The sequence below is a fragment of the Acomys russatus genome, chromosome 7 (genome assembly GCF_903995435.1).
Source record: "Acomys russatus chromosome 7, mAcoRus1.1, whole genome shotgun sequence".
NCBI classification, from domain to species: Eukaryota; Metazoa; Chordata; class Mammalia; order Rodentia; family Muridae; genus Acomys; species Acomys russatus.
In genome coordinates, this window is record NC_067143.1 from 23457974 (window position 1) to 23480830 (window position 22857).

The window sequence follows — 22857 nt, forward strand, 5'->3', positions numbered from 1 at the left end:
CTGAAACAAGTCGTGTTTGCAGCACTGAGACTAAGATGAGCCGGAGCAAGAGGCTGGGAACACACATGGCAGCAGAGGTAGCTGGGATAGCAGAAGGAACTACACGAGCCTGATGCCTTCTGGGGGTTGGTATGACTTGCTGTTCTCAGCAGCAGCTGACAGGTGGCTTGCATGTCACAAGACAAATAAATCATGGAGCCTAGCACCCCTGGTGCTAATCCGAGCACCAACTGTCCAGTGTAATCCGATGAGTCCCTCGTCTGTCTCTACCAAAGGTACAACAGGGACACTCCACCCCACAGAGGATGGGGGCCGAAACGTGAGAAGCCCGCAGATGCTAGTTGGAATGCCTTGTCAGGTGTGGACTTCTCTGGGACAATAGGAAACCATGGAAGGATTGTGGTCAGGAAGCCAAGAACTTAGAGCTACCTCGTGAGCAAAATGGAGGAGGTAGAAGTAGGTAGGGCTATCCTGGGGTCAATTTGAAGTATCCAGGGGGGGCTGGTCCCTTAGCTCTGTGTGCCTGGAAGTGGCAGAGAGGTTATTTGTACAGACAAGATTTTAGCAGCAGCAAAAGACACGGGTTTTCTTTTTAAGAGAGGACAGAAGGAGGAAAGGAAGGAGAAAGAGGAAGAGAAGAGGAAGGGAAGGTGATAGGGGAAGGGAAGAGCAGGAGGGAGGGAAAGAGGGGAGGGGAGGGGAGGGGGGAGAGGATGAAAGACAAGATGAGGCAGTGAAGGATGTGGGCATCCTCCTTCTGGGCAGAGTAGAAATAGGAGGTGGGTTGGAGGGGAAAAAAAACAAAAAACAAACAAAACAGGAGCCTGAAGCTGGGCAGTGGTGGCGCACGCCTTTAATCCTAGCACTTAGGAGGCAGAGGCAGGTGGATCTCTGTGAGTTCAAGGCCATCCTGGTCTACAAAGTGAGTCCAGGACAACCAGGGTAATACAAAGAAACCCTGTCTCAAGAAAGAAGAAAGAAAGAAGAAAGAAAGAAGAAAGAAAGAAGAAAAAAAAAGAAAGAGAATGAGATAAGGAATAAGAAAACCAGGAGCCTGAGATCTTAGAAGTGTGTGCTTGCTGTTGGTTACAGTTCAACCAGGCACATAAAGCCCGGCTTGTACTTCGATTTTTGCGTATATTGTTTCCGACTTCCTTTCCTGGCATTTCCTGGTATCCAACTGTATGCCTTCTGGGATCCCACAGATCCCAGCCAGGAGAGCCCAGACCTATCTTCAGACCTGTCTGTCTGTGCTGACCTTGTGGAGGATGAGGTGCTTCTGGACAATGGTTAGAACCTTCCAGGCCTCAGCTTCCCTGCCTGTTGCAATGCCAGTCAACAAGTGCCCCTCACAGGGTTGCTGTGAGGGCAAGCGGTACAGTTGGAGGGCACTGGAGGGAAAAAAGGCTGCTTAGATCTTGAAAAAGCTGGAAGTGCTGCCCATGCAAAAGAATGTTCTGGAGCAGAAAAACAAGTGTCATCCTGGAGGTGTACAAGGTCCTTCTCCACTGCTCCCTTTCTCTCCCTGCCCCTTTCTTTACATTTTCCTCTAACCTTCTTTCTTCCTTTGTTCCTTTCTTTGCAAAATTCTTCTCTCTTTCCCTTCTCCCTCCCCCCCCCTCTTTCCATCACCCCCCCCCCCACAACACTTATCATGTCATCATTGTGTTCATGAGTCTGACCGTCCAGTGATCATCTTGGCCTCGCAGCTCTACACACGGAGTCACAATGGCAGAGATGTTCCCTTTGCAGCATGTTTCCCTTTGTCCTGAGAGGAATCGAGAAAGCTGGCAGCCATCAGGTATCACTGAGCCCCCGCCTGGGTTCTAACACCATGCAGACTTGAGGCATGTGAGGGAGCAGTTAAAGCCAGACCTGGGAGAGCTCAACAGGCATATGTGAAAGAAGCATTGCTAAAAGACAGGAATATGGCTGGGTCTGAAGGTTGGAGCCACTTGCCTAGCCTAGCATGCGTAAAGGCTTGGATTCCATTCCCAGCTCTAAAGAAAGAAAAGAAAATGAGGACTGGCCGAGGGAAGAGGCGAGATACAGGCCAGCCATTGGCAGAGTGTGATGCAGCCATTAAAGGACTTTACAAAAACTACTGAAACTGAAACCCCTGAGACGGGATAGTAAAACGAGTTAGGATCATGCACTGTTCCTGAAGTCCTAGGTGGAAATGGAAGCACGCTGGCATGGTCAGCCCTGAGCACACATTCGAGGCTGATGCTCACTTCCTGCTACGCTTGGTAAGATGTGGACACGTATAATAATGGTATTAAGTAGCCCAGGTGTCATCCTCGGCTGCCCCTGGAAGGCCCCTGGCACTCTGTGAGGCATCTCCCTACAGCCTCACCATGAGTAGATACTAGCCCCGTCCCACAGAGGCGACAACCAAGGTCACAGGGACACAATTAAAATGGAAGAAAGCTGCAGGAAACAGCGTCAACAGAGATACAGAGGGAAGCCTGGGGAAACCCCAAGGGCTGTCCACAAACCCTTACTCTTGTCTTGAGAAATCTGGGGTGCTGGTTAAAGGGCGACTCTGCCTAAGCAATGTGAGCGATGTCAAGTTCTGTCCCCCACATATGATCCTTGCCCCTGCTCTCCCATTTCCTTTATATGACTCTGATGGGTCAGTCCTTGCCTGAAGATCCAGGAATGAATGACAGAGACTCTCGATCCGGTCACTCTGTCTCCTAATACTTTGGGTCATGCAGGCCCATTAATAAAAATGTTTGCCATGGCATGCCTGCTCATTAGCTGGTGTCTGGATGGCACAGGGCACAGCGCACACTTCAGATACCTCTTCCTGGTGGTCTGGTGGGTAGGATTCGTGACACTCACACAGAACTCAGGCTTCATTGTTCTGTACGGCTTTTCTTAATTCTTTGTTTGGACCTACATGTCAGCTTGTCTTCGCGTCTATAAGGGTCACAGGAATTGTCCTCATTCCTGTGGTTTCACAGGCAGTCATCGTATCTCCTATGTGTGATGTTGTTACAAATCATTTTTATGAGATTTCCTGACCATAATGTGAGGATTGGTTTAATTAAGGCAGAATAGCATGACCCTGAAAACCATTAGCAGGTGGAGATGCTTTACAATGCAACTGAAAGTGAGTCGAAGAAGACAGGCTTTTATAGCACCACTGGGTCCCTTTCCCCCAAGGATGAAAGGCCCCCTCTCTCTAGAATCCTGGGCCTGAGGGCCTGTGTAGACAACAAACAAGCCAGAATGCCAGCTCAGTCCATTCAACGCAGATTGCTAGAGGTTAAACTCCTATTTTTATGGCCTATCCAAAGAACTTGCATCCATGGAGTAGCTGCTATTGAAAATAATTAATTAATTAGGAAGGAAGGAGGTGAGAAAAGAAGAAGAGAGAAGAGAAGAGAAGAGAGAAATATTGGGGCCAGAGGGATGGCTCTGTGATTAAGAGAACAGGCTGCTCTTCCAGAGGTCCTTCCTGAGTTCAGTCCCTAGCATCCACATGCCAGTTCACTAGTCTATGACAATAGTCCTATGGAATCCAATGCCCTCTTCTGGTGTGCAAGATGTACATACAGATGAAATACCCATATACCTAAAGTATATAAATAAATCTTTTAAAAAGAAAGAGCCGGGCAGTGGTGGCCCACACCTTTAATCCCAGCACTTGGGAGGCAGAGGCAGGCGGATCACTGTGAGTTCAAGGCCAGCTTGGGCTACAAAGTGAGTCCAGGACAGCCAAGGCTACACAGAAAGACCCTGTCTGGAAAAAACAAAAACAAACAAACAAAAAACAAAAGAAAGCAAGCTGAGCATGGTGACACACATCTTTAATCCCAGCACTCAGGAGGCACAGGCAAGTGGGTCTCCGTGAGTTCAAGGCCAGCCTGGTCTACAAAGCGAGTCCAGGACAGCCAATGCTACACAGAGAAACCCTGTCTCAAAAAACAAACAAACACAACAAAAATAAAAATAAAGAAAATAAAATAGTATTTCTGAGAATGTAGAGAACTTAGTAGTTCCTAAACAACAATCAAACCATATGACCCAGCAACCCCCACTGTTGACTGTATACTCCCAAATGGAAAGCTTGCAGCTCTGTTCACAGTGGCAGAACTCTTAGCTTGGTGGTGGTAGCACACGCCTTTAATCCCAGCACTCCAGAGGCAAAGACAGGTGGATCTCCGAGATCCAGGCTAGCCTAGTCTACAGAACAAGTTCCGAATAGCCAGAGCTACATAGAGAAATCCTGCCTCAAACAACAAAACAAAACACACATACACAAACAAAAGACCTCATTTCCTTTCTTATCTCTCCTTTCGACACCCCTCCATTTTAAAAAGATACTTATTATTATGTATAGAGTTCTGCCTGCATGTACACCTACTCACCAGAAGAGGGCACCAGAGATCTCATTATAGATGGTTGTGAACCACCATTTGGTTGCTGGGAGTTGAACTCAGGACCTTTGGAAGAGCAGTCAGTGCTCTTAACCTCTGAACTATCTCTCCAGCCCCACACCCCTCCGCTTTTTAATTTAAATATCTGTTTATTTTTGTCTGTATGTATGTGCATACCTGCATGCTATGACTCACATGTAAAGGTCCCAGGACAACTTGCAGGAATTGGTTTCTTCTTCTAAACATGTGTGTCCTGGCGACCTGACACAGGCTGTCAGCTTTGGTGGCAAACACTTACCCATTAAGCTATCTTTTTGTTGTTTGTTTGTTTGTTTTTTGAGACAGGGTTTCTCTGTGTAGCCTTACCTATCCTGGACTTGCTTTGCAGACCAGCCTTGAACTCACAGAGATCCACCTGCCTCTGCCTCCCGAATGCTGGGATTACAGGCATGCACCACCACACCCGGCTCCCACTAAGCTATCTTGTTGGTCCTCCATTTTGGTCTCGTGTGTCTCGGGCTGGCCTCAAGCTGACAACGTAGCCGAAGTAGTAGGACCCTGCACTCCTGACCCCTCCTGCCTCAACGTCACAGTGAGCTACAGTGCCATGCATCATGCTCAGGTCCTCTGGAAACACAGTCAGCCAGTGCCCTTTCTTTCTTTAAAATTGGAAAAGGAGCTGGGCATGGTGATGCACACCTCTAATCACAGCACTCAGGGAGGCACAGGCAGGTGGATTGCTGTGAGTTCGAGGACAGCCACGGCTAAAAAAAGAAAAAAGAAAAGAAAGAAAGAAAAAGATAAAAGGTAAGAAAATTAGAAAATGAGGGGCTGGAAAGATGGCTCTGAGGTTAAGAACACAACTGTTCTTCCAGAAGACCTGTGTTCAAATCCCACATGGCAGCTTACAACTGTCTGTCTGAAAAGATCTGACACTCACATAGACGTACATGTGGGGAAAACACCAATGCGCGCACACACACACACACACACACACACACACACAAACACACACAAAATAAAGGTAAATAAATTTAATAAAATAAAATTGGGAAAGGAGAGAGAGGTAGGGCCTCACTGAATAGTTCAGCCTTGCCTAAGGGTCTGAGTAGATCAGTGGTTCTTAGCCCATGGGTCATGACTCCTTTGGCAAAACCCAAATATTTACATTATGGTTTGTAACAGTAGCAAAATTACAGTTATGAATTAACAGTGAACAGATGGGGGGGCACCACAACATGAGGAACTGTATTAAAGGGTCACGGCGGCGTCAGGAAGGTTGAGAACCACTGTTACAGGTTAGCATGCTTCAGCCTCCTGAGTGCTCTCAGTACCAATGTGCTGCTCAGTGACGTGGTGAATCTTGAAAACATATTAGGCAAAGTAAGCCTGTCACAAAACTCAATACTGTATGATTCCACTTCCACTAAGTAGCTGACACAGCCAACTTCAGAGAGGCAGGAAGTAGACAGTAGCCATCTGAAACCAGGTGGAGGGGGAGATGGGTCCCCATTGTAAAATCAGCAGAGTTTCAGCTCTGCAGATTCAAGAGTTTTGGACACTTGCTGCACAACAATGTGAATACACTAGGACCCCAGGGCGGGGGAGGAGGGGATTGCAGGGGGGGGGGGTGAGAGGGAGGGGAGTGGAGGGGGCAGTTACAGAATTGAATAGGGTTGATGGTCAGATAACGCTGTAAATGGACTCACCCAACTATGTGCACTTGCAAACTTAATGGTATGTATAGTTTACATCCGTTTTAAGCCATAGCTTTACTCTCCGGCAAATGTTTTGTTATTGCGTGTTTGTTTGTTTTCTAATGGGGATAGCCTGCTCTCATCGTGGTTTGTAGCTTAACCCAGAATAACTTCCTTGGGTTTTACACAGACCAGTAGTAAAACTGAGATCTTTAACTAAGCTGAGCCATTTATGTGCCTAAAAGTCTGCTACAGTTCCGTCAAGTCACTAGGACTGAAGAAAAACAAGAGGAAACAGTCACATGTGCACACATCTGTGCATGCATGTGGAGGCCAGAGGCCAGCCTCAGGTGTCTTCAGACACCTACTTTTTTTTTTTTTTAAGACAGTGAGCCCTCTCGCTGGCCAAAAGCTACCTTACCAGTAAACCCAGGGGACGTTCCCTGGTACCACCTCCTCAGTGCTGGGGTTAGAACATGTACTACCATGCCCAGGGGTTTTTGCTTGGGTTCTGGGGACCGAACTCAAGTCCTTACGCTTGCACGTACACTTGACCATCTGAGAAATCTCTCCAGATAATAAGGTCTTACAAGTGCGAAAACGCAGGGAGGTTCTAGCAAAGACACACAGAATAAACATTTGTGGGGTTTGCTTAGTTGCTTGGTTGGTTTGGTTTTTGGGGGGAAAGGGTTTCTCTGTGTGGCCCTGGAACTCACTCTGTAGACCAGGCTTAGCCTGGAACTCAGAGACCCACTTGCCTCTGCTGCCTGAGTGCTGGCATTAAAGCTGTGAGCTGCCACCACGCAAAGACAACATAAGCATTTTTGATGGACAGAAGAGTGGTAAGGGTCACATTATTTACTCAGATTCCTTTGTTTTGCCCACTTTAGGGTCTTTTCAGGTCCCATGTAGGGCATCACAGCACATGTAACTGTCACATCTTCTCTTACCATGACATCCTTGCTTTTAATGGCTTTGCTGGGTCTATGGAACACTGGCCAGACACTGTATACTCGGTCCTGGAATCTGTCTTTTGTTCTCATATCAGTGTGGGCGCTAGGCTCAGAGGAGGAAGACTCTAGAGGTATAAAGTACTACGTAAGTGTCACTATAGATGTTGACATCCATCACCTGGCCGGGAACTTTGTCAGGCATCTTCACCATAAAGTGTTCTTACTTCACCCACCCGGATTCTGAGCCAGGAAGTCCCTGTGCACAGTCAGCACCTGAGGAGGATTAAGCTCTCTTCAAGGCTGGAAGCATCTGCATAATTTATGCACCTGCAGAAGCCACTGCCTCCCTTGCCCACACTCTGATCTACATAGAGAATATACATGATTCTCTTTAGAGTGGTATAGGCTCCTGGATATTCATTTTACACATCAGGCTATGGTTGGACTCCAGCGTGCTTTCCTACTCCCTGCCCTTCTGTTCCAGCAGTATTGCAGGCATCTGTGAGTCCTTACCTGTACTAAATAGTAGACTTGGGCTGGAGAGATGGCTTAAGAGGTTAAGAGCACTGGCTGTTCTTCCTAAAGCTCCTGAGTTCAATTCCCAGCAACCACATGGTGACTCCCCACCATTTGGTTTTTTGTTTTGTTTTGTTTAGTTTTTTGAGACAGGGTCTCTCTGTGTTAGCCTTAGCTGTCCTGGACTCTCTTTGTAGACCAGGCTGGCCTTGAACTCACAGGAATACCTCTGCCTCTGCCTCCTGAGTGCTGGGATTAAAGGTATACACCACCACGCCAGGATCCCAACCATTTGTAACGAGATCTGGTGCCCTCTTCTGGAGTGCAGGAAGTACACTGTATACATAGTAAATAAATAAATCTTTAAAAAAAAAAAAAAAGGTAGACTTAAGATGGATACTTTTTAACTAACTGCCCTTCTTCCATACATCGATGACAGTGTGCTTCAGTGAAAATTATTTGAACATTTACGCCGACCTTGGTCTCCTGACCGAGGCAGTGTGTCCATCAAGTTCCTTCCTTGTTTATTTCGGGGAGTTTCCACTACCTGCTTTTGAACTGCGGCTGACCTCCATTCACTGAAACCACAGATGAGAAGTGTCAACTGCGGAAGTCTATCCATGCCCGTCCTCCTGCCCTCATCCTCACCACACACTGTAGTTCATCAATTCAGTGAACTGCTGAAGAAGTGTTCTGACGGCCAGGCTCGGTGGCGCACTCCTGTAACCCCAGCACTCTGGGGGCAGAGGCAGGCAGAGCTCTGTGAATTGGAGGCCAGCCTGGTCTATAAAGCAAGTCCAGAACTGTCAAGTCTACACAGAGAAACCCTGTCTAGAAAGAAAGAGAGAGAGAAAGGAAGAAAGAAAGAAAGAAAGAAAGAAAGAAAGAAAGAAAGAAAGAAAGAAGTGCATGTATGCTCTGGCCTTCTGGCAATTGCATTTAATTCTTTGTCAGAGTTGGGAACTTCTTATATGTTTTTGGCTGCTATGAGCAATAATGCTTGGCATTACATCTATGGAGTTGAGCTATGGAGAGCCCTGTTCTTCCTGGACCACACACTCTGGCAGCACGGGAAATACTGAAGGCAGCCTCACTCACTTGGTGGGGACCAGGCCAGACTTCTAAGGGTATCACCAGGGCTCTGCTCCTGCCCCACCCCCTTTTAAATAATTACTTAGTTTTATTTTATGTGCATTGAAGTTTTGCCTGCATGTATGTCTGTGTGAGGGTGTCAGATCATGAAGTTATAGACAGTTGTGAGATGCCATGTGGTTACTGGGAACTGAACCCCAGTCCTCTGGAAGAGCAGTCCGTGCTCTTAACCACTAAGCCATCTTGTGGGGGACAGTCATTCTAAGACCCCCGAGCTCATAGTAAGAGCTCCTCCTTTCTGGCTATAAACTAGCTTATCCAGTAAGACTACTGGTAAAATCAAATTAAAGGCCAGCTGCCCATGAGCAGCAGTTCCGGGAACTTTTTCCTGACTAACCAAATCTTTTACAACTTCTCTCTCTCTCTGGAATTTCTCCCCCTTCTGTGGTTATAGCAGCCATAAAGGTAGACACCTGCTGGAGCATCTCACAGTTAGGTATCCATAGCAACCCTAGCTTATAGAAATACCCATCCCCCCACCCCCGCCTATAAAAACCCTGTGAAATTTTTCAATAAATGGGGCTTGATCAGAATCCAGACTTGCCCTCATTTCTTTGTGTCTCCTGTCCCCCCACTCGTCTGCCCTCTACACAGGTACCCATTGAAGACCCCACAGGCTGGGACACCACCTCTCCAGCCCCCTGCTTCTGATGCCTTAAACAAACTGTGGAGGAGAGTGACCCTGGAAACCGCCCCCAGAATGGCAGGTCTGAACTCAGATTCCACGGGCGGCCCTGGAAGACTGTCTGGGCCTCTTCTCACCTCTACCCTCACATCTGTTCTCATCACTTCATTGGGGATGTCATACCTGGGGCATCCAACACCTGCAGGGGCCCTCCTAGGCCTATGGTTGCCAGCCAGGTGGAGATGCCTTGAATCAGATACCACCCATCTGTGCTGACATTGGCAATCACAGCTCTACCCTGTCCATACCCTGGACCAGCGTTCCAAGGCTGCATCTCTCTGGGATGGTCTTTGTTTTCCAGCTGCAGGCTCCGCCCCACCACCATCCTGCTTTCATGTTGTATTTCTCTCACTAATAACCTTCTACAAGGATATTCAGACAGGGACTGATGAGCCCAAATGGTGCTCCAGAGACAGAGAGATGATCAGAAGGTCTGTGTCCGATGTCTTCCTCCACAGATACCCGCCTTATTATTTGACACAGGAGCTCCCACCTGAAGCCTGCCCATTCTACTAGTCTGGTGGCCAGCAAGTCCCAGGGGTCCTCCTGCCTCTGTATCACCAGCATTGCATTTCAGGTGCATGCCGGTACGTGCAGCTTTGCACACAGTTTCGGAGTAATTGAACCTGGGACCTCATGCTTGCCTGGCAAGCAGTTTACTGACGGAAAGTCTCTCCAGTGAAATTAAATGTTCATGTTAAACAACACAAACAGAAAACAAGCCAAGAAGGGCTGCTCTGTCTGGCTCTCTGAAGTAAATTGAGAACCCTAGATTTTCTCCAGACTAAAGTGAAGTTTAGGAGGACCCACAGGAGGGGCCAGGGCAGTTGTTATTGTCCTTTTGAAAATAATCTGTCATCTTACTATGGCTTGTTGGTACAGAAATGGATTTAGAGTGTTAACTACTCTGATCTATCACCTTGCACTCTATTCATTTTTAAAACAGTATGGAAGGGGCTGGAGAGATGACTCAGAGGTTAAGAGTGCTGTCTCCTTTTCCAAAGGACCCAGGTGTGGTTCCTAGCACTCACAGAGTAGCTCACAACCATCTGTAACTCCAGTTCCACAGGATATGGCACCCTTTTCTGGGCACCTCATACTCTCGGCTCATGTGAGGTATATAGACACACATGCAGGCAAAGCACCCATACACCCATACACCCATACATATAACAATACACACACCCATACATAAAATAAAAGTAAACCTAAAAACAAAACAAAACAAAACAAAACCCAGCATGGAAGGAGGATGAAACCATTTCATCTTTGGAGATAAAGAGAAATTCCCCACATATGAAGTTCATCAAAAGCAGTAAGAGCCTACCCTCTTGGCTACTTGGGCTCTGTATATTTGAAATGCTGTTACATTATGCCTTGGCACAATGGATCTAGGTATGTTTTACAAAATCGCTCTTTTAGTGCAGTGGTTCTCAACCTTCCCAATGCTGTGACCCTTTAATACAGTTCCTCATGTTGTGGTGACCTCCAAGCATAAAATTATTTTATTGCTACTTCATAGCTTTTGATTTTGCTCGTGTTATGAATCAAAATATAAATATCTGGTATGTGACCCCTATTTGGGTCTCAACCCACATTTTGTACTACATTACGTGCCACATTTTCTTGCCTTTGGGGGCTCAGATACTTCTAGAAAGGCTTCTAGAAAATCCTTTGGAATGGGACTAAAGAGATGGCTCAGTGGTTAAGAGTTCAATTCCCAGCACTTGGGAGGCAGAGGCAGAGGAATCTCTGTGAGTTTGAGGCCAGCCTGATCTACAAAGTGAGTCAAGCTGGGCGAGGTGGCACACGCCTTTAATCCCAGCACTCAGGAGGCAGAGGCACATGGATTGCTGTGAGTCTAGGACAGCCAGGGCTACACAGAGAAACCCTGTCTCAAAAAACAAAACAAAACAAAACAAAACAAAAAAGAGTTCAACCCAGAACCCATATGGTAACTCACAATTGCCTATAACTCCAGTCTCAAAGGATCGAACACCACTGGGTGTGGTGGTGCATGCTTTTAATCCCAGTGCTCAGGAGGCAAAGGCAGGCAGATTTCTGTGAGTCGAAAGCCAGTCTGCTCTACAAAGTGAGTCCAGGACAACTAAGGCTATCCTGTCTTGAAAAAAAAAAAAAAAAAAAAAAAAGATTTGACACCCTCACACAGACATATACACAATGCAAAATACCAATGACTATATATGTATATATATATATATAGTCATTTTTAATAAAAGAAAAATCTTTGGAATGAATCTGATGTGTTTCTGCCTCCAAAACTGGAATACCTAGTAATTTAGTTAGGGTTTCTATTGCTGTGATGAGACACCATGATCTCTCGGCATCTCCTAAAGGAGCGCATCTAATTGCAGACGGCTTAGAGTTCAGAGGATCAGTTCATTACTGTGGTCCCATGCTCCACTTCCTCCCTCTGGGCAACTAGATGCCCAGCTGGACAGGTGGGGTCGGCTGGATCCCAGTAAGGCTGGGAGTGTGTGTGTGTGTGTGTGTGTGAGTGTGTGTGTGTGTGTGTGTGTGTGTGTGTGTGTGTGTGTGTGTGAGTGTGTGTGTGAGTGTGTGTGAGGTGGTGGTGTGTGAGTGTGTGTGAGTGTGTGTGTGAGTGTGTGTGTGTGAGTGTGTGTGTGTGAGTGTGTGTGTGAGTGTGTGTGTGAGTGTGTGTGTGTGTGTGTGTGTGTGTGTGTGTGTGTGTGTGAGTGTGTGTGTGAGTGTGTGTGAGTGTGTGTGTGTGTGAGTGTGTGTGAGTGTGTGTGTGTGTGTGTGTGTGTGTGTGTGATGACTATATGACCTCATATAAGATCCAGATCAAGGGCTGGAGAGATGGTTCAGTGGCTAAGAGCCCTGTCTGCGCATCGATTCCCAGCAACCACATGGTGAGTGTGTTCTTCTCCAAGGTTTTCAATGTGCTACAGCTCTTTTGGGTGACAGCAGTGGGGGTCTGCTTCTTCCCTTCGGAGTGTCTAGGCAGTGGAGTGTGCAGGCACCTGATGAAGGAACAAAGCCTATCTGGGCAGGTGGGGCTGAGGGTCTCAGTCTGGCGGTGAATGCGCAGAGAGAGAGAGACAGAGACAGAGAGAGAGAGAGAGAGAGGGAGAGAGAGAGAGAGATGCCCTCTCTAAAGCAGCTCTGCAGGTGTTACTGCCTTGTAGCTCAAAGCTTTCCCAGTGACACAGGAACAATTCTACAATATTGGTGAAACAGCTTGTGCACTTTGCTCGGGGTGAATGGGGTGAACCTTGGGGAGTGCGAAGGGATTTCCAGGGTGGGCTCATACCATTGCTTGAGGCTCAGATGGCGGGAATCCTTTGTTTGTGTGGAGAGGCATTCCAGGTGCTAGGCTATATGGCTAACCAGGGAGGTACATGTGCCAGGGCGCGCAGGCCCAGAACAGGGAAGGAGAGAGCCTTACGCCTGTTCCTCTCAAGACTAAGATTTCTTGGATTTGGACACATCTCCACCTCGCTCCAGCTCCAAGCTGGTTTACCTGGTAGCACAGGAAGCACGGTGGTGGCACACAGGCAGACATGGTGCTGGAGAAGGGGCTGAGAGTTCTACATTCAGTTTGGCAGGCGGCCAGCCAGCCAGCCACTGGGCCTAGCTATGGTACTTGAAACCCAAAGCTCACCACCCTCCCCCCCTCCACTAACAAGATTCCTCCAGTAAGCAGTAGGCCACACCTATTCCACCAAGGCCACTCATCCCGATGCCACTCCCTAAGCATTTAAATATTAGTCTACGGGGGTCATTTTTATTCAAACCACCACATCCCACTCCCTGGCCCCCACAGGCTTGTAGCCATATCATAATGCAGAAATGCGTTTATCTAGTCCCATTTCAAGAGCCCCCACAGTCTATCAGTCTCAATCCTATTTGAAAATCCAAAGTCCAGGCTGGAGAGATGGCTCAGAGGTTAAGAGCACTGTCTGTTCTTCCAAGGGTCCCGAGTTCAATTCCCAGCAACCACATGGTGGCTCACAACCATCCATAATGAGATCTGGTGCCCTCTTCTGGTGTGCAGGTAGACATGTGGGCAGAACACTGTATGCTTAATAAATAAATCTTATTTTTAAAAAAAAGATCCAGATTAAAAGCAAATCACCTACTTCCAACATAATAATGCAGAGAATAGACATTATACCCCAAAGGGAGGAGGGGAGCATAGTGAGGAAGTACTGGACCAAGGCCAGACAAACCCAGCTGGGCAAACTTGAAACTCGGCATCTCAGTATCTGATGTCAAAGTGTTCCTCAGATCTCCAACTCCTTCCAGCTTTATTGACTGCAGCACACTTCTTTCTCTTGGCTGGTTCCACTCCCGTGAGCAGCCTTTCTCTGCAGATATCCCATGACTCTGCCACCTCCAAAAAAGGTTGGGTCTCTAAGGCAATTATCTTAACTAGGTTTTCCATTGTTGTGAAGAGACGCCATGATCAAGTCAACTCTTTTTTTTTTTTTTTTTTTTAATGAGACAGGGTTTCTCTGTGTAGCCTTGGCTGTCCTGGACTTGCTTTGTAGACCAGGCTGGCCTTGAACTCACAGCGATCCACCTGCCTCAGCCTCCCGAGTGCTGGGATTAAAGGCGTGCGCCACCACGCCTGGCTAAGTCAACTCTTATAAAGGACAACATTTAACTGGGGCTGGCTTACAGTCTCAGAGGTTCAGTCCATCATCATCATGGCGGGAAGCATGGCAGCACACAGGCAGACATGGTGCTGGAGAAGCGAAGAGTTCTACATCTTGATCCCCAGACAAAAGGAGACTGTATGTGACGATGAGCATAGCGTGAAGATACATGACCTCAAAGCCCCGCCTCTACAGCAACACACTTCCTTTAACAGGGCCACACCTCCTTCAGTAAGGCCACCCCCTCCTAATAATGCCACTCAGTATGGTGCTGGCATTCAAACACATGAGTCTATGGGGCCGTGCCTACGCAAACCGCCACACATTGTACATTTGAACATTGTTTTCTTCCATTCTCATTGTCCTCATCTTCTGGAATTCTAATTAAACAGAAATTTCATTCCTATTTACACTATCTACCCTACACTTCCTTGTCCATCTTTATGTTGTCCTTTGAGTAATATCTTCATATCTATATCCCAGTTTACTAATTTTTTTCTTCATCTGTTTCTGAACTGCAATATATATATATATATATATATATATATATATATATATATATATATATATATATATGTACGTACACAGGCAAACCATCATGTTCCTGCATACACACATACCCTCACACTCACACACAATCACACACGTACTATCACACAAATAAGTAAACGCACCGGGGTTTTTTTGTTTGGTTTTGTTTTTTGGTTATTGTTGCTTTGTTTTTTGTTTGTTTGTTTGTTTTTGGTGGTTTTGTTTGTTTGTTTGTTTGGTTTGGTTTTTTGAGACAGGGTTTCTCTGTGTAGCCCTAGCTGTCCTGGACTTTGTAGACCAGGCTGGCTTCAAACACACAAAGATCCGCCTGCCTCTGCCTCCCGAGTGCTGGGATTAAAGACGTGCATCACCTATACCAGGCATGGTGGTACACTCCTTTAATCCCAGCACTCGGGAGGCAGAGGGGACAGATCACTGTGAGTTCAAGGCCAGCCTGGTCTACAAAGCAATGTCCAGGACAGCCTGGAGAAACCCTGTCTGGAAAAACCATGCACCACCATGCCTGGCTAAATGTACTTTTTCAAAAAAAGAAACTTCATGTTCATTTGCTGTCACCCTTCTCATCTCCCTACCTATAATCTATTTTTTTTCTCTCAATACATTTCCTTAATAGGGAAATTGATACAAGCAGAGCCAAATGACTTATAGTCTTTTGTGACTGGCATCTTTCACTTATCACAATTCTAAACTGTCTTTTAAGTCAGCTCTTTTCTCTTAACAACTATATTTCTCATTTCTCCGACTGCTGCCACTTGTTTTCAATTTACCTCCTGACGTTTTTGATGGTATTATTATTCCTGTGACTCTCTGACGTTTTTGATGGTATTGTTATTTCTGTGACTCTGTCTTTAACTATTTCACTATAGTTCTGTTTGTTTGGAGTTCTTTTGTTTGTTAGTTTGGTTGGTTTTCTTTGTTTGTTTGTTTGTTTGCAACAGGGTTTCTCTGTGTAGCATTGGCTGTCCTATCCGCCTGCCTCTGCCTCCTGAGTGCTGAGATTAAAGGCGTGCATCACCACTGACTGTGGTTCTGTGTTCTAAACCAGCTTCTACTCATTTTTCCACATGGTAGTTTGTTTCCTTGTGTAGCTGGTGATTTGAGGCTGCAAACTGATACTTAGTTTATACTTCTTTGTAAGAGGTTTGAGTTTTATTTGTACTTTATTCTTTTTGTTTGTTTGTTTTGAGACAGGGTCTCTCTATGTGGTCCTGACTGTCATGGAGCTCACTGTGTAGACAAAGCTAGCCTTGAACTACAATGATCTGCCTGCCTCTGCCTCCTGAGTGCTGGGCTTAAAGGTGGATGCTACCAAGCCTGCCTCAAGAAGTTTACATTGTAAATCCTCACAAGAAACTATAGCCGGCCGTGGTGGCACACGCCTTTAATCCCAGCACTAGGGAGGCAAAGGCAGGTGGAATGCTGAGAGTTCGAGGCCAGCCTGGGCTACAAAGCGAGTCCAGGACAGCCAAGGCTACACAGAGAACCCCTGTCTCAAAAAACAAAAGCAAAACAAAGCAAAAAGAAACTATATAAAAGACTGTAACAGTGAGAGCTTCTGGCCCACAATCCTTTACAATGGTCCAGCTTAAAGTTGGAACCTACATTTCATTTCTAGTCCCTTGCTATTTACATTTTTTTCTTTTTCTTTCAGAGTTAGGGTCTCATATAAGCTAACCTGGCCTCATACTCACTGTATTGCTCGGGATAACCTTGAACTTCTGATCCTATTGCCTTTGCGTCCCTAGTACTGGGAATACAGGTGTGGACTGCCGTGCCTGACTTTATGTCGTGCTGGGGATGGTCCCCAGGCCTGCATGCTAGGCAAGAGCTCTACCAATTAATCCATATCCCTTGTTCTGAACACAGAACTCACTTTTATCTGCTTTTCCTGTGTATGCTGACTTCCTGTGCGTGTGTGAACGCATGCACGCCTCTGTGTGTGTGTGTGTGTATGTGTGCTCCTCAGAGCTATCCTTGGCTTCCTGTGTGTCTGACTATACACAGAAGCTTGCCCCTCGGCATATCCAGTTTGCTACCCTACTGCTACCTCCTGGAGCCCCGGCCCGTGTCTCTTTCTGCCTTCGTTCACTAACCTTAGGAAGCTCGAGCCTCCCAAGCAATTAATCCTCTGCGTATTCTTTCACTTCGCCTGCAGATCTGCCACTCTCCTCCCATGTGCCGGCAGCTGCAAACCTGACTAACAGGAAGGCTCCATCAGCACACCCAACCTGTCCCGGGGATTTTCAGTGACTTCCTTAACCACCACCATATCTGCATGTATACAAATGGCATATATTAAAAACAGGGTAACTGGCCAGGGTGGTGGTGGCACACGCCTGATCAATGTGAGTTCGAGGACAGTCTGGTCTACAAAGCGAGTCCAGGACAGCCAAGGCTACACAGAGAAACTCTATCTTGGAAAAAAAAAAAACCAAAAAAGGGGGGGAAAAAGAAAAGAAAAGAAAGAAAAGCAGGGTAACTGAGGCACAGAAAACTTGGGCAGCTTGTTTGCATCCCACTACTTGCAACTGTGGGAACTGAGAGGTGACCCAGAAGCAGTCTGGCTCTTTTCCACTGTCCATGGTTGCAGAAAGAAACAGAAGGGTCTGGGACCACCAGGGACTTGGCACAAGTCCTGCTGATCAGGGACTGGCTCCAAAAAGCCAGGAGCTCATGAAAGGCCAGTACTGGCCTGTTACCATGTGTGCCACAGCAAGGCTTGGCAGTAAGCCTAAGGTTCTCAGAGCTTTTTCACGATTGGAAAAACAAAAGCCCAAATGCTAACCCGAAGGGTCAAGAGTCTCCTGCCTGCCTTTGTGTTGACAGACCACAAAAATCAATGCCACGGCTACCCTGAGTGCACGACACTAGCAGCTTTGCTGCATTTTTCAGCTTGACTAGGAAACCCTGAGAGGAGAGTCCAGTCCCCACATCTGGCTTCATCCAACAGACCTGTGAAACTGAAAGCCCAGTGTCAACAGGCAGTTGTCAATATCCAGAGCTGCTGAGTGACACCTCCATGAGGAGTGATGGCAGACAATTGGCCCAGGGAGGCCAGTGAGTCAGGGACATGTGCCCTCCTTGTGTACAGTGCGTGGTCAGAGGACCTGCCTCCTCCTGGTCAGCCACATCCTTAAAAGCAAGCGTGCTGTCGATAGTACTGACCATCGATGGTGTGCTTATCCAGGCCCCGTGCCATGCTCACACAGAGCAGCACGTACAAAGCTGTACAAAGCTGCCTCCACATGGAGTCATCAGTGAAGCCCAGGGACACCAATGCTGTCACTCCTTATGCACGCGAGAGGGCACGTGCTGCTGAAAATGACTTTCCCCAGGCCCCGCAATCCAAAGGAAGAGAGGACAAGAAGCTAGCTCTAGATTCAGCAAACCCTACAGTAGTGTTTCCTTATCCCACCTCGGAGTGTCCCTTAGGACCTGACCAGGCAAGTCACACCACCCAGGGAGCAAAGACAAGCCTTCTCCCAGGGGTCTTCAGTTTGTCTTCCCTCCAAGGAGACTCTGATCACTAGGAGTCCCATTCATTGGGGTTTCCCAACGCCACAGAGGGAACCACATCAGTCTGGGGGCAGGGTTTACCTTTACTGCTTCCCAGCTGGAATTCACCAGGTGCTGCCGGAAGGGCCCAAAACCTGAAACCAAAGAGACCCGAGTTTGCTCAAACCAGTCCAGGTCACCCAGTAGTAAGTTTCACGACCAGGTAACAAGTTCCACAGGCCCCAGAGAACTGCAACTTTGCTCATCTGAGAGCTTCTTCAGAATCCTCTGTGTGAACCCCAGTGGGGGAGCCCAAAAGTAAAGGGAGTGTGTGTAGAGCTACAGCTGGGTGTGGTGGCGCACGCATGTAATCCCAGCACTGGGGAGGCAGAGGCAGGTGGATCACTGTGAGTTCGAGGCCAGCCTGGTCTACAAAGTGAGTCCAGGACAACCAAGGCTACACAGAGAAACTCTACCTCATAAAACAAACAAAGAAGAAGAAGAAGAAGAAGAAGAAGAAGAAGAAGAAGAAGAAGAAGAAGAAGAAGAAGAAGAAGAGAAACTTTTAGAGGGGGGAAAAAGTAAGGAGAGGGGGAAATCTAAGGAATATTGGTCCAAAAAAACAAACAAACAAACAAACAAAACTGACATCTGGACACCATAATAATTACAAACTTTGAGACTTCAGTGTGTATGGCTCATGGGGTGACAGGCCATAGTTAATATGCACAGGGTCTTGGGTTCAACCCCAAGTGCCAAAAACAAAAGAAAGCATACCGGCTTGCCCAGCATGGACAAAGGCCGGGGTTCAAACCCCAGCATAAAAATAGCCTTGAGAGCACTCAATGAAGGATTGTCTACACTGGGTTGGCTGATGGGCACGTTGGCTGGGGGCTGTCTTGTTAACTGATGTGAGGAGACCCAGTTTACTGTGGGCAACACCATTCCCTAGACATCAGGTCCTGCACCTTACAAAAATGGAGAAATCAAGGTGAGCACAAGAAAGCAAGAGCGCAGTCATGCATGCACTTCTCCCTGCCGCTAACAGTGGAGGTGATGGCACCAGCTGTCGGAAATTCCTGGACTGACTTCCTCCCAGGAGGGACTGGAACCCGGCACTGGAGATTGAAATGAACTCCTTTTACCCTCTAAGTTCCTTTGGGTTCCCTGTTGGGTTTTGTGGTTTGTTTGTTTTCTCTAGGTATTTTAACATAGCCAAATGAATCTGGAACACACACCAAGTGTTAAAATAAGGGTGGTGGTGGTGATGGAAGAAGCCATAAAGGAAGAAGTGTGAGGGGATTTTGAGGTCATGACCAAGTTAAACATCTTGACTGTGGAGGTTAATCCAGGAACTACACACTGGTTGAAAATTTTACACACACACACACACACACACACACTCTCTCTCTCTCTCTCTCTCTCTCTCTCCTCTCTTTTGTGTGTCTCTCTGTGTGTCTCTCTGTCTCTCTCTCTGTGTGTCTCTCTGTCTCTCTCTCTCTCTCTCTCTCTCTGGTTTTTCGAGACAAGGTTTCTCTGTGTATCCTTGGCTGTCCTGGACTTGCTGTGTAGACCAGGCTGGCCTCGAACTCACAGCGATCTGCCTGCCTCTGCCTCCTGAGTGCTGGGATTAAAGGCGTGCGCCACCACACCCAGCTGCCTTCTTCTTAATTGTACTAATGTCAGTATGTTAGCTTTGATGTCAAAGATGTCAGGGTCAGATGACTCCATTGAAAGTTGTAATGAGTTCTCTGTGTATTTCTTTACAATTTCCCCTTGACCTATTATATTTCTAAAATGAAGAATATGTAACCTCCTAAGCCGGGGAAGCTAGCTTGTCAGACACTCATCTCAGGTTGGGCCAACAATGTCCTATTCAGTTCTATTTGGAATACGACTAAGGGGTTGAGTTCCTGATTCTTATAACATATTTCTAAATCCCCACACATTTGAAACTTATATATAAAAGGTTAGAAGTCTACATCAAGAGTCTGGACCCCAGAGTCTCTAGAGTAGGTGGCAACATTGGAAAAGGGATCCAGCTGTGCCTAGCAACAGCTGAGTGCATGGGTCTTGACCCACCAACAGCAGTGGGTCACGGGGAGAAAAAGCTTAGGGGACAGAAAGCTTTTCAACAGAATGTCCCACCAACACTGGACTTCTGCCCGGCTTTGACTGACGGGGACACACCATCTTGCAGCTGCTATGGGGACCTGCAGCTATAAAGAACGGCGTAGAAAACGTTGAGCTTAAGTAGAAATATTAAGAAGCCAGTTTTCTCTTGGATAATAAAAAGCTACCAACTCACATCCCAGGCTTTAGAATCATACTCAGCTTTGCGAAGACTACATCTCTTATTTGTCTTCAACTAGGAGAGCTAACTCAGGGAGCAGGGTTTGTAGGTCCTGTTTTGCTGGGCTAAACTTCACTCACCATCAAGGCTGCCTTGGAGTGTGGAGTTGGGGAGTCAGCCAGAGAAATCTGGTGGCATCAGGGGACCCTTGGGAGGAGTGCCAGCTCGCCTGGTCTCTCATTCTGCTGTTGCTGCCAGCCAAAACCTTGATCTGAAGGCTGTTTGGTGGGGTCCCTGCTCTTCTACCATCTGTCTAAATGCCAAGTGTCAAGACAAGGTTTACACACTCAGCAGATCCAGTTAAGTGACGAGCCTGCCCCGGTGACTCAAAACGTTGCTAATAGGAGCAGGCCTCACTCTGGAATCCAGTGGGCATTCTCCAGTGGCGCCTGGCTGCCAGCTACTGCCAGCTGATGAGACAAATGTCGGGTGAGGTGTGTGCCCAAGAGGGGGCACAGCACGTTTCCCTGCCCGTATTTCATCTGAGATGGGCACACCTTCTACCAAGAGTCTGGCTTCCCCAGGAAGTCAAGTCCAATTGGAACCATTCAATCTCTGGACTCAAAATAAGAAGATAAAAGTGGAAGGGGATGAAAGTGTTTCAAAAGAGTTTTCTTTTTTCTCTCTTTCTCTCTCTTTTTGGAAGGTTGATAGTATGAATCACTGTCCCAGAGTATTTATCAAAGTAGTTTTCAATTAAGGTGGGTGACAGGAATCCTTTGTGCTCCCTTTATCGAATACAAGTTGAAAAACTCGAAGTGTGCCAAATGGGTCTAACTAGAAATAAATAAAATGCTTTGGTGTCTAGCTAAGAGTAAAAACATTGTGAGGAAAGAGCAAGCCCTTAGGGACCAGCTGTGACAATGACAAGACATGCATGTGGCTGGGGTGACTTCTGATGTGCTACTGAGACAGAGAAGACACCGTGTGTGTGTGTGTGTGTGTGTGTGTGTGTGTGTGTGTGTGTGTGTGTAATGGGGTTCAGAGGCATCAGCCAGTGTGTATTTGGTTAGTTCAGTGTTCCCTTAGCAGCAAAAGCACGGGGTGGGGGTGGGGGTGGGGGCGTGCAGGGCTGGGGACTGCAGACTGGATCAAGGCGTGGTCATTGTAGAAGGAAAACTGTGTGAGCCTGGTAAGCGTCTGTCCTGTCCGAATCTGCAATTCTATCCTGGCCACTGGGTCCTAGCTTTAGGGACAGCAGGTGACAGCCTAGGCTCCTCCCCAAGGAGCTGAAGGACAAACAAGGTCTGAGTGAACCTAAGCCACAAGTGGGCACCTCTGTGCATGCCAGTCTAGTTATTTGTGGCGAAAGGGGCTCAGAGGCAGGAAAGCTCGTGCTTTTTAATAGGGCAGAGCAGGAAGTCAGCTCCCATCTGGAATTTCTACCAACACCAGTTGCCACTCACAGTCCCCAGGGAGAGCTGTTTACTAGCAGCATGGAGCAAGCGCGCGTTCCAGGCGGCAGCAGAAAGCAGCAGCAATCCGGAATGCAAGGAAATGCGGGGCTTACCGGTCACCACCACGCAGCTGGGTTGTGAATCCATGAGGCCCGGCAGAGTTAGGCTGGCGGGAGGCTGGGCTAGCCACGATCCGGCCCTGGAAAAGGCGAGGAGCACATGGGGAGTGTAGCAAGGCCACGCCCTCGGGATCCGGTGGCCTCTGGATGCTCAAGCCTAGAGGGTCACAGCGTCTCGAGAACTCACCAGGACGCAGCTTAGTTGGTTCCTTAGGATGCATGACACCAACGTGCTCCATCCTGTAGCGACTAACTGTCCCGAGACTGCGCCAGTACTGGGACTCGGGACTGAAATCGCTCAAACTAGGGCCACGGGTCTTCACCCTATCTGTTGTTTGTACCTACCTTGATTACCTTGACCCCCACCCCCGTGGAAACCCCCGCTGCCCAAAGTAGTCCCGGTGTTTGGAAAGTGTGACTTGGTCGCGTGACTGCGCTTAAATTCTGCAAAGCATTTAAACAGGCAACCAAGCACTCACTCAGAAAACACACACTGGAAGCTGACTGTAGGCGTCGGTTGCAAGCACCTGCTGCCTAGACCCGGTGGGGCCACCGTCAAATTAATCTCAGCGCCTGAGTTTTTTTGTTCCGCGGAGTGGGGGCTCATCCCCGCCCGCGTATGTGGAGCATACTGCCTCCCACGCATGTCCCCCAGCTGCATCAGCCTGGAGCGACAGGGGCTCACCAGCTGCTTCATGTCTGCTGCCTTCAGACTGTTGCATCCTGTCTGTGAAGTGCTTCCTACTGCGTTCCCTGGCAAAAGTGCCTCCCCGATGTCACCCACAAGGCTTGGCATCTCTCTTGGGTTCTGGATGCACTCGGGCTCTTTTAAATTCTGTCAGAGAAACAATAAGAAATCACACGTTTGGGGCCAGTTCGTCTATCAATTATGCAGCATACTGACCTT

The 22857-nt window shown here is 47.6% G+C and overlaps 1 protein-coding gene across 1 annotated transcript in view; it reads right to left on the reverse strand.

The window, feature by feature from the left end:
- The window catches only part of LOC127191570 (pyroglutamyl-peptidase 1-like protein), a 51669-nt gene extending 29628 nt beyond the window's left edge, over positions 1-22041 (reverse strand). The window contains exons 1-2 of the mRNA XM_051148718.1: positions 21945-22041; positions 18184-18236 (exon numbers count right to left, since the gene is read on the reverse strand). The gene's annotated coding sequence lies outside the window, so the exon portion shown is untranslated. The remainder of the gene's footprint in view (positions 1-18183; positions 18237-21944) is intronic.
- Between the last annotated feature and the right edge of the window lie 816 nt (positions 22042-22857).